A 17,800-nucleotide genomic window follows, 5' to 3' on the forward strand; every position below is an offset into this window, starting at 1 on the left:
GCCAGAGTGCCCTGAGGGCACGGCCGTCTCTCACTCATCCGCCGCGTACAACACAGAAGACTCCTCCTACTGGCTGCCGTAACACTTCCGGTCTTGTACCCATGGTTACCGGTTGTGTGCGGCAGCCGAGGGGCGTTACCGCACATGTGCCCACAGACCCTTAGATCTACAAGTCGTTACCACGGCACTTTACCAGCATGTCTATGTTGAGGACAGATCCCCAACAATCGTCATGCAGTTGTTGCCGTTATCATGGGACTCTCTGGACGCAACCAGAAGTCGGGCTCAGCCGCGTCAGCAGATGAGCCCTGAGGCTCAATCACCCCTCCTACCTACGTTCTGCTGTTGCCACAGAAGTTACCATAAAGCCCTATAGACGTAACAGTCTAGGGCCAATCCAAACGGCACAATCCATACGGCACATGAGAAAGGGCTCCTCCTACTATCCGTCATCACACAGCCGATTTGGTGACCATAGCTACCGGCCGTGTGTGACAGTTGTGGAGCGCTTCATTACCTGCGTCCACGGGTTACATTCAGGTTTAGCCAAACCTGATAATCTCTATCACGATACCGTGGCAACATGCTACTGTACAAGGAAAGCATCCCTACTTATCGTTATATAAATTTACCTTATACATTGTCAAAAAGATATAATATGATAGACACTGGACTCATAGACACCCATGTATATAAGAGAGAAAGCCTGCTAATCAAAAATTATACACATATATGTTTCAAAATTATGGTTAATACAGCCCCCATCAGGCTTCCAACCCACGTATATTTGGGGGGATGACCCCTCATTTTTGCCCCATAGGTACATTCGGGTCAACATGCCATATTTTATGAATCAGATGACCCACAGCACCACGCATGGATCTTGGTAGGTATAGTACTAACACCAAATATTTCAAAGAACGAGTGGAAAAACCCGGTGAAGGCTCATTTAGCGAGAGCACAAGTTTCCCAGGATACAACTGAGGCCCTCTCGGACACGAGCCATAATAAACCCTCCAATTACCATAGAAGAAATAAACGAACCTATTCCTACACGAGACTCAAATTTAATAAAGAGTACAACCACCGGATAGTAAGAGGACATACACGGCCCCAAAGATCCCCCCAATCAAGCAACAAATACTCTCATGGAGGGCAAAGGCTATTCCCGTCCTATCTAATATTAAAGCCACCAAACAGGTGGGTTATATGATGTTCATGCAGACATCTAAGTGGAGGGAATATCAACCTCCACTAAAAAGATGTGACTGTTCATGCAGAGGTCAGGGGTCAAAAGGACACAAGGGTAAATTCGAAAAGGTTTGACCTGGGCCTGCTATAAATCCCCATCAATCATAGACATATACAACTGAGCAGAAACTTTCAAACTCCGGTTCACATTCCCCCACAGCACATGGAACACGATTTCAAGACTGTTTATAAAACCCTGTAAACAGAAGATCTTCATTCAGTCCAAGTGGGGTTTGACTGTTCAAATTGAAAATCCATTTAGACTCTCGTCTGAGTAGTTCCAGTGTGATGTCTCCCCCTCTGATGTCTGATGGAACGGATTCCAGACCCACGACCTTGATCCCCTTATTTTGGGAATTATGTGTTGTTAAAAAATGCAAAGCCACCGACGTCAAGGTCTTGCCCTTTTCCAGATCCTTCTTGGCCGTGGTTATATTTGATAGATGTTGTTGTATTCTTCTTTTCAGCTCTTGTGTTGTTTGCCCAACATATGTTTTTGGGCAGGGGCAAACCAGAGCGTACACCAGGTTGCGAGATTTGCAATTGAAATACGATTTTGCCACCAACTGTAATGAAGAGGAGGAAGATGAAAGACACAAGTCACTGCTACCAATAAATGGGCATATATTACAGCCGCCACAGGGAAATGTACCAGTTGGCCTAAACCCTCTATTAAGCCTGGTTACTGGGCGCTTAAAATGGCTGTGGCTCAGACAGTCTTTTAGATTTCTTGGCCTTCTGGCAATTAAACTAGGCTGTTCGGCTATATGTGACCTTAACTTGGGTTCACTGTGTAAAATCCCCCAATATTTTGTAAGGATCCCACGAATTTCCTGCCACTGGTTGTTAAAAGTGGTGATAACTCCTAGTGGCCTTGAAGCAGTGTTTCGTCTCGGCTGTAATAAACTTCCTCTATCCGCCTCCTTAGCCATGCCAAATGCGTTTGCAATTACCTTCCCAGGGTAGCCTCGATTTTTGAAACGTTGGGTCAAGTCCTGTGAGTGTCTTCGGAAATCCTCCTGAGAACTGCAGTTACGCCTTATCCGGTAAAACTGTCCCTTTGGGATACCCTTCTTCAAGTGCTGTGGGTGGAAACTGGAAAAATGTAAAAGGCTATTAACAGCCGTGGGCTTGCGGTACAGCGTGGTGTGAACGTACCCATCCTTAGGATATAGCTTTAAATCCAGGAATTCCACTTCTGTTTGCGAAAAAGAAGACGTCAGCCTAATATTCCACGGGTTCCGATTGAGGGTGTCCACAAACTGATGGCAGTCCTCCAGGGTGCCTGTCCAGAGGAAAAAAATATCATCAATAAAACGATACCATTTGATGACAAATGATGAAAAAACCTCTAGACAGTACACCCTGGTGACCTCCCACCACCCCAAAAACAAATTTGCGTACGAGGGCGCACAACGTGCGCCCATCGCGGTGCCTCTAATTTGTCTGTAAAACACTCGATCAAAGACAAAATAATTTTTGTCCAGAATAAAAGAGAGTAGGTCAAGCAAAAAGGAGTCGTGGTGTCTATCACCTGTGGTGTTCTTGTCCAGGAAAAAGGCGACTGCTTGTGTCCCCAGGTCATGGCCAATGCAGGTATAAAGGGATTCAACATCTAGTGTGACAAGCCAAGTGCCAGATGGAACCCTTAGATTTTGCAATTGTTGAATCAGGAAGGTTGAATCCCTGACGTACGAGTCTAAAGATGAGACAAAAGGTTGTAGAAAGAAGTCCACGTACGTACAGGGCCGTTCTAAAAGGCCCCCCAACCCTGACACAATGGGCCTACCTGGGGGCTTCTCAACTGATTTATGAACTTTTGGGATAAGATAAAATGTTGGTACCCTGGGGTGGCGGTTGGTCATAAAGTCCCTTTCACGCTTGTTGATGATATTGAGCGTGAATGCCGAATCCAGAAGGCGATCCAATTTGGACCTAAACACATCAGTGGGATCTGATGGTAGAACCTGGTAACATTCAGAGTTAGACAATTGCAATTTAGCCTCATTAACATATAGTTCAGTGGGCCAAATCACCAGATTCCCCCCCTTATCGGCCTCTCGGATGACAAAATCCCGATTTGAGCCAAGCCCTATAATGGCTTTCTGTTCTGCCTTACTCAAATTCCTTCCCTTAATTGGGTCTACTTTTAGACTTTGAACCTCACGACTCACTGCATTGAAAAAGCTTTGCAGAGCTGGAAAGAGAGACAGGGAGGGTGTAGCCTGCGAGGGTAACCTACCAGGGAATTGCGGTGCCTCTAATTTGTCTGTAAAACACTCGATCAAAGACAAAATAATTTTTGTCCAGAATAAAAGAGAGTAGGTCAAGCAAAAAGGAGTCGTGGTGTCTATCACCTGTGGTGTTCTTGTCCAGGAAAAAGGCGACTGCTTGTGTCCCCAGGTCATGGTCATGGCCAATATGTTGGGCAAACAACACAAGAGCTGAAAAGAAGAATACAACAACATCTATCAAATATAACCACGGCCAAGAAGGATCTGGAAAAGGGCAAGACCTTGACGTCGGTGGCTTCGCATTTTTTAACAACACATAATTCCCAAAATAAGGGGATCAAGGTCGTGGGTCTGGAATCCGTTCCATCAGACATCAGAGGGGGAGACATCACACTGGAACTACTCAGACGAGAGTCTAAATGGATTTTCAATTTGAACAGTCAAACCCCACTTGGACTGAATGAAGATCTTCTGTTTACAGGGTTTTATAAACAGTCTTGAAATCGTGTTCCATGTGCTGTGGGGGAATGTGAACCGGAGTTTGAAAGTTTCTGCTCAGTTGTATATGTCTATGATTGATGGGGATTTATAGCAGGCCCAGGTCAAACCTTTTCGAATTTACCCTTGTGTCCTTTTGACCCCTGACCTCTGCATGAACAGTCACATCTTTTTAGTGGAGGTTGATATTCCCTCCACTTAGATGTCTGCATGAACATCATATAACCCACCTGTTTGGTGGCTTTAATATTAGATAGGACGGGAATAGCCTTTGCCCTCCATGAGAGTATTTGTTGCTTGATTGGGGGGATCTTTGGGGCCGTGTATGTCCTCTTACTATCCGGTGGTTGTACTCTTTATTAAATTTGAGTCTCGTGTAGGAATAGGTTCGTTTATTTCTTCTATGGTAATTGGAGGGTTTATTATGGCTCGTGTCCGAGAGGGCCTCAGTTGTATCCTGGGAAACTTGTGCTCTCGCTAAATGAGCCTTCACCGGGTTTTTCCACTCGTTCTTTGAAATATTTGGTGTTAGTACTATACCTACCAAGATCCATGCGTGGTGCTGTGGGTCATCTGATTCATAAAATATGGCATGTTGACCCGAATGTACCTATGGGGCAAAAATGAGGGGTCATCCCCCCAAATATACGTGGGTTGGAAGCCTGATGGGGGCTGTATTAACCATAATTTTGAAACATATATGTGTATAATTTTTGATTAGCAGGCTTTCTCTCTTATATACATGGGTGTCTATGAGTCCAGTGTCTATCATATTATATCTTTTTGACAATGTATAAGGTAAATTTATATAATGATAAGTAGGGATGCTTTCCTTGTACAGTAGCATGTTGCCACGGTATCGTGATAGAGATTATCAGGTTTGGCTAAACCTGAATGTAACCCGTGGACGCAGGTAATGAAGCGCTCCACAACTGTCACACACGGCCGGTAGCTATGGTCACCAAATCGGCTGTGTGATGACGGATAGTAGGAGGAGCCCTTTCTCATGTGCCGTATGGATTGTGCCGTTTGGATTGGCCCTAGACTGTTACGTCTATAGGGCTTTATGGTAACTTCTGTGGCAACAGCAGAACGTAGGTAGGAGGGGTGATTGAGCCTCAGGGCTCATCTGCTGACGCGGCTGAGCCCGACTTCTGGTTGCGTCCAGAGAGTCCCATGATAACGGCAACAACTGCATGACGATTGTTGGGGATCTGTCCTCAACATAGACATGCTGGTAAAGTGCCGTGGTAACGACTTGTAGATCTAAGGGTCTGTGGGCACATGTGCGGTAACGCCCCTCGGCTGCCGCACACAACCGGTAACCATGGGTACAAGACCGGAAGTGTTACGGCAGCCAGTAGGAGGAGTCTTCTGTGTTGTACGCGGCGGATGAGTGAGAGACGGCCGCGCCCTCAGGGCACTCTGGCACTTGCAGTGCGTGAACTAGGACTAAGGTAGGAGGAGTGGTGGAGTCTTGCAAAACTTATTGGTTGTGTGCTTTTGTGCAGCACCGCCCCTGAAATCTCTGTATGTGGTTGCCTCGTTTGAGCAGCACAGCTGCAGCTGCTTAAAAAAGCAATCATTAGACTTGATAAGGACGCCGAACCTCTACAGGAGCTACCCCTGACGAAGCCACTGGTGTGGCGACACGCGTCGGGTCTCTGCTCCTCCTGTCGGCACCCCCCTAACTGCATTCGGGGCTCTAACAGCACTTGGGTTTGCCTACCAGCTTTATGCCATTTGGCTATTGATAGTCCTATATTTCAACAGGTTTTCTATGCGCCTTATCACAGGGGTCTATGGCATGTTATGTTTTAGGTTTTTTTTTTTGATTAGTGGAACTGCTATATAGTCCATCTAGTGATCATATATTGTTATATATTATAGTGGGCAATGTTTTCTGTCATCATTGTGGTCTAGAACCCAATCTATTCTTTGCACACATGTCGGTGTGATATGATTTCCGTTCATGTTGCTCCTATATTGTTAAATACATCCACATACATCTGTTCACTCATGTCATAAATTAGCCTGTTGATGTTAGGTATTTGGTCGCTGGTATCCATCTTGTTTTGGGCAATATTATTGCCCCAAGATTTGTTTGGTGCTGTTCATGCAGATGTCCCATATTGCATACACTATTAGCTCAACATCATTATCAGGGTGTGGGTGGTGTCGTACAAGGGGGAGGGTTCTATTGTGAGCCGAGTGTATATGTATATAGGTCCTATGTGTGACCATTTTTAAATGTTTTTAAATTTGTGTGCTCTTTGTGGTGTTTTGTATGTCCTTATATATTATTTCAATAAAGATTGTATATTTTTTGCATATTCAATCCATTGCCTTGGGTGATCCCCATTTATGGTCTATTTCTTGTCTTGTTTCTTTGGTTTAGCATTATATAGACTTGGTTGGATCCCCGGTCCATATGTGGTGCCCCCGCTTTAGTTACTAGGTGGTTTGCTTATATGCAGGAGCTTTTTTTCCTTGCATCTTCTGGGTGTGGCACACATTTGGTTATTGTATGTGATTTCCCGTTTGGGTACTATCTGAATATCTATTCATTTAGGCATGGATTTGGCAGCGAGAGAGGCGGCATGGAATAGCCAAATGAGCAATATTTTTGAGGAAGACCCTGCTGGGTCTGGTGGCAGTGTTATTAAGGATATGGATTTTCAGGGGATTTCTAATGAGTTAATTGGACTTCATAAGTCCATCACCAAGACGTGGTGGAATTTAAAAACATTGGAAGAATATAAGAAGGTGGGTCTGGTACCCAGAGGACTTAGAGTTCAGATCTTTCCGGCATGGGAAGCAAGTGAGGGCTTCCAGAAGGTATGGGAACAGGGTTTGTTTAAATGTTCAAATATTTTGATAGATTTGCTTATTGAACATGATCAGGAGTTCCTGTCTGTAACTAAAGATAAAATTAAGAGTATTGAAAGTAAATTAGAAACATTTGATAAAACCGTGGTTGAGCCATTCCAGGGTCAGCTTAAGAATATTATTGATAAATTTGAAAAAGAAATTATAGGAGGCAAGAGACACAAATTTAAACGAGATCAGCAGGACTTTAAGAACGGACGAGCTTATAAGTGGGTGCACAAAGGAAACAGACGGGGTGCCAATTTGAATCTACCAACAGAGGGAAATGTGGCAACTTTACAGGAGCTCACATCAAGCGATTTTTTATCGTCGGAGCAAAGCGAGGTAGAAGGCACAACAGGAGGGGCCGTAGGAGGAGATACAGTCCGAAAAAGACGCAACAAGAACTACAGAGCCTGGTCTCCCAAATACAGGCGGGAGACAAGACAGAACCAGAAGCGCTAATTACCTCTACTTCAAGGACTAACCCCTCGGACTCCGGTAAGCTATCTATTATTAATTTGTCATCTTACATCCTTTCTGACGTAGAGGTTTCAGTATTGGAGAAGGGGCTCTCCTTTTGCCCAACCAATGGCTTGGATAAATTTATTTTAATTAAAGATGTGTACCTTTTTTGTAGACAGCTGGCCTTTAAATTACTATACCACCAACCCTCAATTTTGGATGGCCTACCCACTGATGAACGAGAAGTTTTTAGAGACCTCCTTGATTTACTTGAAGAAAGTGAAACTGGACATCCCAAAAAGAGGCAATTCCCTGGTAGGTTACCCTCGCAGGCTACACCCTCCCTGTCTCTCTTTCCAGCTCTGCAAAGCTTTTTCAATGCAGTGAGTCGTGAGGTTCAAAGTCTAAAAGTAGACCCAATTAAGGGAAGGAATTTGAGTAAGGCAGAACAGAAAGCCATTATAGGGCTTGGCTCAAATCGGGATTTTGTCATCCGAGAGGCCGATAAGGGGGGGAATCTGGTGATTTGGCCCACTGAACTATATGTTAATGAGGCTAAATTGCAATTGTCTAACTCTGAATGTTACCAGGTTCTACCATCAGATCCCACTGATGTGTTTAGGTCCAAATTGGATCGCCTTCTGGATTCGGCATTCACGCTCAATATCATCAACAAGCGTGAAAGGGACTTTATGACCAACCGCCACCCCAGGGTACCAACATTTTATCTTATCCCAAAAGTTCATAAATCAGTTGAGAAGCCCCCAGGTAGGCCCATTGTGTCAGGGTTGGGGGGCCTTTTAGAACGGCCCTGTACGTACGTGGACTTCTTTCTACAACCTTTTGTCTCATCTTTAGACTCGTACGTCAGGGATTCAACCTTCCTGATTCAACAATTGCAAAATCTAAGGGTTCCATCTGGCACTTGGCTTGTCACACTAGATGTTGAATCCCTTTATACCTGCATTGGCCATGACCTGGGGACACAAGCAGTCGCCTTTTTCCTGGACAAGAACACCACAGGTGATAGACACCACGACTCCTTTTTGCTTGACCTACTCTCTTTTATTCTGGACAAAAATTATTTTGTCTTTGATCGAGTGTTTTACAGACAAATTAGAGGCACCGCGATGGGCGCACGTTGTGCGCCCTCGTACGCAAATTTGTTTTTGGGGTGGTGGGAGGTCACCAGGGTGTACTGTCTAGAGGTTTTTTCATCATTTGTCATCAAATGGTATCGTTTTATTGATGATATTTTTTTCCTCTGGACAGGCACCCTGGAGGACTGCCATCAGTTTGTGGACACCCTCAATCGGAACCCGTGGAATATTAGGCTGACGTCTTCTTTTTCGCAAACAGAAGTGGAATTCCTGGATTTAAAGCTATATCCTAAGGATGGGTACGTTCACACCACGCTGTACCGCAAGCCCACGGCTGTTAATAGCCTTTTACATTTTTCCAGTTTCCACCCACAGCACTTGAAGAAGGGTATCCCAAAGGGACAGTTTTACCGGATAAGGCGTAACTGCAGTTCTCAGGAGGATTTCCGAAGACACTCACAGGACTTGACCCAACGTTTCAAAAATCGAGGCTACCCTGGGAAGGTAATTGCAAACGCATTTGGCATGGCTAAGGAGGCGGATAGAGGAAGTTTATTACAGCCGAGACGAAACACTGCTTCAAGGCCACTAGGAGTTATCACCACTTTTAACAACCAGTGGCAGGAAATTCGTGGGATCCTTACAAAATATTGGGGGATTTTACACAGTGAACCCAAGTTAAGGTCACATATAGCCGAACAGCCTAGTTTAATTGCCAGAAGGCCAAGAAATCTAAAAGACTGTCTGAGCCACAGCCATTTTAAGCGCCCAGTAACCAGGCTTAATAGAGGGTTTAGGCCAACTGGTACATTTCCCTGTGGCGGCTGTAATATATGCCCATCTATTGGTAGCAGTGACTTGTGTCTTTCATCTTCCTCCTCTTCATTACAGTTGGTGGCAAAATCGTATTTCAATTGCAAATCTCGCAACCTGGTGTACGCTCTGGTTTGCCCCTGCCCAAAAACATATGTTGGGCAAACAACACAAGAGCTGAAAAGAAGAATACAACAACATCTATCAAATATAACCACGGCCAAGAAGGATCTGGAAAAGGGCAAGACCTTGACGTCGGTGGCTTCGCATTTTTTAACAACACATAATTCCCAAAATAAGGGGATCAAGGTCGTGGGTCTGGAATCCGTTCCATCAGACATCAGAGGGGGAGACATCACACTGGAACTACTCAGACGAGAGTCTAAATGGATTTTCAATTTGAACAGTCAAACCCCACTTGGACTGAATGAAGATCTTCTGTTTACAGGGTTTTATAAACAGTCTTGAAATCGTGTTCCATGTGCTGTGGGGGAATGTGAACCGGAGTTTGAAAGTTTCTGCTCAGTTGTATATGTCTATGATTGATGGGGATTTATAGCAGGCCCAGGTCAAACCTTTTCGAATTTACCCTTGTGTCCTTTTGACCCCTGACCTCTGCATGAACAGTCACATCTTTTTAGTGGAGGTTGATATTCCCTCCACTTAGATGTCTGCATGAACATCATATAACCCACCTGTTTGGTGGCTTTAATATTAGATAGGACGGGAATAGCCTTTGCCCTCCATGAGAGTATTTGTTGCTTGATTGGGGGGATCTTTGGGGCCGTGTATGTCCTCTTACTATCCGGTGGTTGTACTCTTTATTAAATTTGAGTCTCGTGTAGGAATAGGTTCGTTTATTTCTTCTATGGTAATTGGAGGGTTTATTATGGCTCGTGTCCGAGAGGGCCTCAGTTGTATCCTGGGAAACTTGTGCTCTCGCTAAATGAGCCTTCACCGGGTTTTTCCACTCGTTCTTTGAAATATTTGGTGTTAGTACTATACCTACCAAGATCCATGCGTGGTGCTGTGGGTCATCTGATTCATAAAATATGGCATGTTGACCCGAATGTACCTATGGGGCAAAAATGAGGGGTCATCCCCCCAAATATACGTGGGTTGGAAGCCTGATGGGGGCTGTATTAACCATAATTTTGAAACATATATGTGTATAATTTTTGATTAGCAGGCTTTCTCTCTTATATACATGGGTGTCTATGAGTCCAGTGTCTATCATATTATATCTTTTTGACAATGTATAAGGTAAATTTATATAACGATAAGTAGGGATGCTTTCCTTGTACAGTAGCATGTTGCCACGGTATCGTGATAGAGATTATCAGGTTTGGCTAAACCTGAATGTAACCCGTGGACGCAGGTAATGAAGCGCTCCACAACTGTCACACACGGCCGGTAGCTATGGTCACCAAATCGGCTGTGTGATGACGGATAGTAGGAGGAGCCCTTTCTCATGTGCCGTATGGATTGTGCCGTTTGGATTGGCCCTAGACTGTTACGTCTATAGGGCTTTATGGTAACTTCTGTGGCAACAGCAGAACGTAGGTAGGAGGGGTGATTGAGCCTCAGGGCTCATCTGCTGACGCGGCTGAGCCCGACTTCTGGTTGCGTCCAGAGAGTCCCATGATAACGGCAACAACTGCATGACGATTGTTGGGGATCTGTCCTCAACATAGACATGCTGGTAAAGTGCCGTGGTAACGACTTGTAGATCTAAGGGTCTGTGGGCACATGTGCGGTAACGCCCCTCGGCTGCCGCACACAACCGGTAACCATGGGTACAAGACCGGAAGTGTTACGGCAGCCAGTAGGAGGAGTCTTCTGTGTTGTACGCGGCGGATGAGTGAGAGACGGCCGCGCCCTCAGGGCACTCTGGCACTTGCAGTGCGTGAACTAGGACTAAGGTAGGAGGAGTGGTGGAGTCTTGCAAAACTTATTGGTTGTGTGCTTTTGTGCAGCACCGCCCCTGAAATCTCTGTATGTGGTTGCCTCGTTTGAGCAGCACAGCTGCAGCTGCGTAAAAAAGCAATCATTAGACTTGATAAGGACGCCGAACCTCTACAGGAGCTACCCCTGACGAAGCCACTGGTGTGGCGACACGCGTCGGGTCTCTGCTCCTCCTGTCGGCACCCCCCTAACTGCATTCGGGGCTCTAACAGCACTTGGGTTTGCCTACCAGCTTTATGCCATTTGGCTATTGATAGTCCTATATTTCAACAGGTTTTCTATGCGCCTTATCACAGGGGTCTATGGCATGTTATGTTTTAGGTTTTTTTTTTTGATTAGTGGAACTGCTATATAGTCCATCTAGTGATCATATATTGTTATATATTATAGTGGGCAATGTTTTCTGTCATCATTGTGGTCTAGAACCCAATCTATTCTTTGCACACATGTCGGTGTGATATGATTTCCGTTCATGTTGCTCCTATATTGTTAAATACATCCACATACATCTGTTCACTCATGTCATAAATTAGCCTGTTGATGTTAGGTATTTGGTCGCTGGTATCCATCTTGTTTTGGGCAATATTATTGCCCCAAGATTTGTTTGGTGCTGTTCATGCAGATGTCCCATATTGCATACACTATTAGCTCAACATCATTATCAGGGTGTGGGTGGTGTCGTACAAGGGGGAGGGTTCTATTGTGAGCCGAGTGTATATGTATATAGGTCCTATGTGTGACCATTTTTAAATGTTTTTAAATTTGTGTGCTCTTTGTGGTGTTTTGTATGTCCTTATATATTATTTCAATAAAGATTGTATATTTTTTGCATATTCAATCCATTGCCTTGGGTGATCCCCATTTATGGTCTATTTCTTGTCTTGTTTCTTTGGTTTAGCATTATATAGACTTGGTTGGATCCCCGGTCCATATGTGGTGCCCCCGCTTTAGTTACTAGGACACGCTGTATGACTACCTCTATGGGGCACACCTTGTGGTTCATACCGACAACAATCCATTAACCTATGTGAGAACCATGGCAAAACTGGATGCCATTGGGTACCGGTGGCTTGTACGATTTCAGCTTAAAGTATCGACCGGGGATCAGTAACATTGATGCAGACACACTCTCTCGCCTGCCTAGGGAACCCTTAAATGAGGAAGAAGAAGGAGGATGGATAGAAGTCCCAGCCCCTGAGGTGAAGACTCTGTGCCATAGACATCAAACTAATGCTCTCCCTATGCAGGGTTGTGCTGAATTCTTAGGAGTATCCAGTGAAGCGCTCCCGCTGTTGTACTGCCGAGTGACAAATGTAACCCCAGACTCTCTCCCTCAACTGACTCGTAATCAAGTCCGAAAGGCACAGCAGGAGGATCGATCAGTGGGGGTAGTCCGATGGTGGGTTAAGAGGGGCTGGAGGCCCGAAAAGAATGCATTACGAACAGAGGAATATGTCCTGCTGACTCGGCAGCTAGAGTCTCTAGTAGTAAGAAATGGACTACTATACCATGAGGCAAAGCGCCAGATGGGAGGAGTCCGCCGACAGCTGGTGTTACCAACCCGATTTCGAAGGATGGTCATGAAGTCCCTGCATGATGACCATGGACATCTTGCCATAGAAAAGACCATGAGTCTTGTGGCTGACCGATTTTACTGGCCTCGGATGGAAGCTGATATTGAAGAATACTGCAAATCATGCTCCCGGTGTGTGTTGAGAAAAACCTTGCCTTTCAGAACAGCCCCCCTTGTGAATATTACCAGTGATGGCCCACTTGAGCTAGTGTGCATTGATTTCCTCTCCATCGAATCTAATGAAAGCAATGTCAGTAATGTGTTAGTGGTCACTTACCATTTCACCCGATATACCCAAGCCTACCCCACCAAAGATCAAAGGGCAACTACTGTAGCAAAAACACTATGGGAGAAGTTCTTCGTACATGCCCGCATCCATCCATCAAGGAAGAGATTTCGTAAGAAGACTAATCAAGGAGCTATGCGCCATCTGTGGGATCAAGAAATCCAGAACCACCCCGCATCACCCCCAAGGGGACCCTCAACCTGAGAGGTTCAACCGTACCCTTCTGAACATGTTAGGCACTTTGGATCCCAGGAAGAAGGGACAATGCAGCAGGCATGTGAGTCAGTTGGTTCATGCCTACAATTGCACCACAAATGAGTCAACGGGATACTTGCCTTATTTTCTCATGTTTGGAAGAAAAGCCCGGCTACCAGTGGATATTAGTTTTGGGACATCCTTTGACAGCTCTAATGGGAAGACCTACTTAAAATATGTGTCCCAGCTAACAGAAGATTTGAAAAAAGCTTACAGATTGGCAGAGCAGGCCTCTGGTCGGTCAGGGAAGTGCAATAAGATTTGCTACGACTGTAGAGTTCGGGAACAAGTTTTACTGCCTGGAGATCCTTATCCAACTTCTAGGTCTTCCTGGGAAGCACAAGCTTTCTGATCGGTGGTGTCCTGACCCTTTTGTGGTGATGGAGAAGCTGCCTGGTGTCCCGGCCTACAGAGTGAAGCCCGAGAAAGGGGGTGGAGCTGTCAAAACCTATCATCGACACCATTTGTTGCCTGTGGGAAAAAACATCCTTTTACCGCCATTGCCAACCCAAGGAGGTCATACAACCCTTCCATGCAATAGGAGAAGTCGTAGGTGTCAACAACCACCCCAGCCTGGAGTTGCTTCAGGAGGAAGTGACAGCGAGTCTGGGGATGAATGGGGACCCGACGGTCAATGGAGCTACAGGTGGACCGAGGACCCATGCCCCATAGGCGTGGGCCCTGAAAACCAGACTTCTGAAGTGGAAGCACAAAAAAGCGACATTTGTCAGGAGGCGAGTGCGCTCTGCCCACCATTGGGGGAGAGTTCAGAAGAGGGACATTTAATAAATGAAAAGATCCACCTGCAGGAGCCCGTTCTTGACAGACAAGAATCGGGGGCTGAGGAGGGGGCCCCCTCAGTACACTCTCATCCCAAATGGGACATTAGGCCACCCATGATGCTGACCTATGATAGAATGGGACATACCACTGAGGTCCCCAGGCTGATACACTTTAATTAACCCCTTTCTGCCATCAGACGTACTATTCCGTCCATGTGGGGTGGGCTTTACTTCCCAAGGACGGAATAGTACGTCATGCCCTTTAATGCGACACTGCGACTTAAGTCGCAGTGATCGCATTAAAATTCCGACGCCATCTTACCTGCAGGAAGATGGTGTCGGCATCCTAGGGCCTGTCGCCGCCCCCCCCGGCCTCCCGAGTGCTGTGATTGGCTGCTCAATTCTGAGCAGCCAATCGCAGCCTTTCTCATTGTTTCAGCCAATCAATTTGGCTGAAACAGTGAGGTCCCAGCCTAGGATCGAGTACCGATGTACTCGATCCTAGGCCAGTGCCTGGCAATGCCAGGCACAGGCCCAAACCCCCCCAGGATTGGCGCGATCGAGATCGATCGATCGCGCCAATCGCAGGGCACAGCGGCGGTGTTACCGCTCTGTGCCCTGCCTGTCCCTGCGCGCTCTGCAGCCCCGGGCCATGGCTCCGGATCCCCTGCCATGGCTCCGGAGCATTCAACGCTGATTGGCGCGATCAAAGATCACATCGATCGCGCCAATCGCAGGACACAGCAGCGGTGTGACCGCGCTGTGCCCTGATGGTGACCTGCCGGTGACCTGCCGGTGACCTGCCTGTCACCTGCTGGTGACCTGCTGGTGACCTGCCTATGATCGGAGCTGTGAGCTCCGATCATAGGCTGGTGCATAGCAACACCAGCGTCACTAGGGCCTTCTTTGATTGGTGGGATCGATGTGATCATCGATCCCACCAATCACAGGTCACAGCAGCGGTGTGACCGCTCTGTGACCTGTCTCACCTGCCCCTGACCTGTGTAACTGCTCTGAAGGAATCCTCACACTTGGTGAGGATTCCTTCAGAGCGGTCACGCTGTGAGATCCCCTCCTGTGCTGAGACTTGTGGTGCCACAGTAGCCTGTGACACCACAATTCTAGCTAAAGAAAGAAGAGAGAAGAAAGAAGAAAGAAGAGAGACTACAAACCGTAAGTGTTGATACCCCGATCCCGGCCCGATCTCTATTCATCCCCCCTTTTCCCATCCCCCCTTCTCCCATCCCCCCTTCTCCCATCTCCCCTTCTCCCATCCCCCCTTCTCCCATCCCCCTCCTTGTGCCGTATCCGTGCCCAAATTTAGCAGCCGCCGTGCGTTGATTGGTGACGCAGTTCACCTATCAACACTCGTGCTCGCTTTTTTTCACCCCCTTAGCGCCGCCGAGCGTTGATTGGTGACGCAGTTCACCTATCAACACTCGTGCTCACTTTTTTTTTCCCATCCCCGTGCGCTCCCCCAGCCGCCACGTCTAATCCGTGCCTTTTCTTTTTTTTTTCCCCATCCCCTTGCGCTCCCCAGCCGCCGCGTGTAATCTGTGCCTTCCCTTTTCTTTTTTTTTTTTCCCCATCCCCGTGCGCTCCCACAGCCGCTGCGTCTAATCCGTGCCTTTTCTTTTTTTTTTCCCCCATCCCCTTGCGCTCCCCCAGCCGCCGCGTTTAATTTGTGCCTTCCCTTTTCTTTTCTTTTTTCCCCATCTCCGTGCGCTCCCCCAGCCGCTGCGTCTAATCCGTGCCTTTTCTTTTTTTCCCCCATCCCCTTGCGCTCCCCCAGCCGCCGCGTGTAATCTGTGCCTTCCCTTTTCTTTTTTTTTTTTTCCCATCCCCGTGCGCTCCCCCAGCCGCTGCGTCTAATCCGTGTCTTTCCTTTTTTTTTTTTTTCCCCATCCCCTTGCGCTCCCCTAGCCGCCGCGTTTAATTTGTGCCTTCCCTCTTCTTTTTTTTTTTTTCCCATCCCCGTGCGCTCCCCCAGCCGCTGCGTCTAATCCGTGCCTTTTCTTTTTTTCCCCCATCCCCTTGCGCTCCCCCAGCCGCCGCGTTTAATCTGTACCTTCCCTTTTCTTTTTCTTTTTTTTCCCATCCCCTTGCGCTCCCCCAGCCGCTGCGTCTAATCCGTGCCTTTTCTTTTTTTCCCCCATCCCCTTGCGCTCCCCCAGCCGCCGCGTGTAATCTGTGCCTTCCCTTTTCTTTTTTTTTTTCCCATCCCCGAGCGCTCCCCCAGCCGCTGCGTCTAATCCGTGTCTTTCCTTTTTTTTTTTTCCCCCCCCCATCCCCTTGCGCTCCCCCAGCCGCCGCGTTTAATTTGTGCCTTCCCTTTTCTTTTTTTTTTTCCCCATCTCCGTGCGCTCCCCCAGCCGCTGCGTCTAATCCGTGCCTTTTCTTTTTTTCCCCCATCCCCTTGCGCTCCCCCAGCCGCCGCGTGTAATCTGTGCCTTCCCTTTTCTTTTTTTTTTTCCCATCCCCGTGCGCTCCCCCAGCCGCTGCGTCTAATCCGTGTCTTTCCTTTTTTTTTTTTCCCCCATCCCCTTGCGCTCCCCTAGCCGCCGCGTTTAATTTGTGCCTTCCCTTTTCTTTTTTTTCCCATCCCCGTGCGCTCCCCCAGCCGCTGCGTCTAATCCGTGCCTTTTCTTTTTTTCCCCCATCTCCTTGCGCTCCCCCAGCCGCCGCGTTTAATCTGTGCCTTCCCTTTTCTTTTTCTTTTTTTTCCCATCCCCGTGCGCTCCCCCAGCCGCTGCTTCTAATCCGTGCCTTTTCTTTTTTTCCCCCATCCCCTTGCGCTCCCCCAGCCGCCGCGTGTAATCTGTGCCTTCCCTTTTCTTTTTTTTTTTTTCCCATCCCCGTGCGCTCCCCCAGCCGCTGCGTCTAATCCGTGTCTTTCCTTTTTTTTTTTTCCCCCATCCCCTTGCGCTCCCCTAGCTGCCGCGTTTAATTTGTGCCTTCCCTTTTCTTTTTTTTTGCCCATCCCCGTGCGCTCCCCCAGCCGCTGCGTCTAATCCGTGCCTTTTCTTTTTTTCCCCCATCCCCTTGCGCTCCCCCAGCCGCCACGTTTAATCTGTGCCTTCCCTTTTCTTTTTCTTTTTTTTCCCATCCCCGTGCGCTCCCCCAGCCGCTGCATCTAATCCGTGCCTTTTCTTTTTTTCCCCCATCCCCTTGCGCTCCCCCAGCCGCCGCGTGTAATCTGTGCCTTCCCTTTTCTTTTTCTTTTTTTTCCCATCCCCGTGCGCTCCCCCAGCCGCTGCGTCTAATCCGTGTCTTTCCTTTTTTTTTTTTTCCCCATCCCCTTGCGCTCCCCTAGCCGCCGCGTTTAATTTGTGCCTTCCCTTTTCTTTTTTTTTTTTTCCCATCCCCGTGCGCTCCCCCAGCCGCTGCGTCTAATCCGTGCCTTTTCTTTTTTTACCCCATCCCCTTGCGCTCCCCCAGCCACCGCGTTTAATCTTTACCTTCCCTTTTCTTTTTCTTTTTTTTGCCATCCCCGTGCGCTCCCCCAGCCGCTGCGTCTAATCCGTGCCTTTTCTTTTTTTTCCCCATCCCCTTGCGCTCCCCCAGCCGCCGCGTGTAATCTGTGCCTTCCCATTTCTTTTTCTTTTTTTCCCATCCCCGTGCGCTCCCCCAGCCGCTGCGTCTAATCCGTGTCTTTCCTTTTTTTTTTTTTTCCCCCATCCCCTTGCGCTCCCCCAGCCGCCGCGTTTAAT

At 47.4% G+C, this 17,800-nt stretch overlaps 2 long non-coding RNA genes across 2 annotated transcripts; one reads left to right on the forward strand and one right to left on the reverse strand.

The window, feature by feature from the left end:
• Window positions 1–1,717: 1,717 nt before the first annotated feature.
• On the reverse strand, window positions 1,718–2,526 carry LOC138680659 (uncharacterized). The gene is made up of 3 exons (XR_011321718.1): window positions 2,410–2,526; window positions 2,205–2,333; window positions 1,718–1,817 (listed from the first exon to the last, which is right to left on the reverse strand). It is a non-coding gene; the product is annotated as an uncharacterized lncRNA (long non-coding RNA).
• Window positions 2,527–8,598: 6,072 nt separating this feature from the next.
• On the forward strand, window positions 8,599–9,975 carry LOC138680660 (uncharacterized). Its single transcript, XR_011321719.1, has 3 exons — window positions 8,599–8,715; window positions 8,792–8,920; window positions 9,308–9,975. It is a non-coding gene; the product is annotated as an uncharacterized lncRNA (long non-coding RNA).
• The last annotated feature ends 7,825 nt before the right edge of the window (window positions 9,976–17,800 follow it).

The sequence above is a fragment of the Ranitomeya imitator genome, chromosome 5 (assembly GCF_032444005.1).
Source record: "Ranitomeya imitator isolate aRanImi1 chromosome 5, aRanImi1.pri, whole genome shotgun sequence".
Lineage (NCBI taxonomy): Eukaryota > Metazoa > Chordata > Amphibia > Anura > Dendrobatidae > Ranitomeya > Ranitomeya imitator.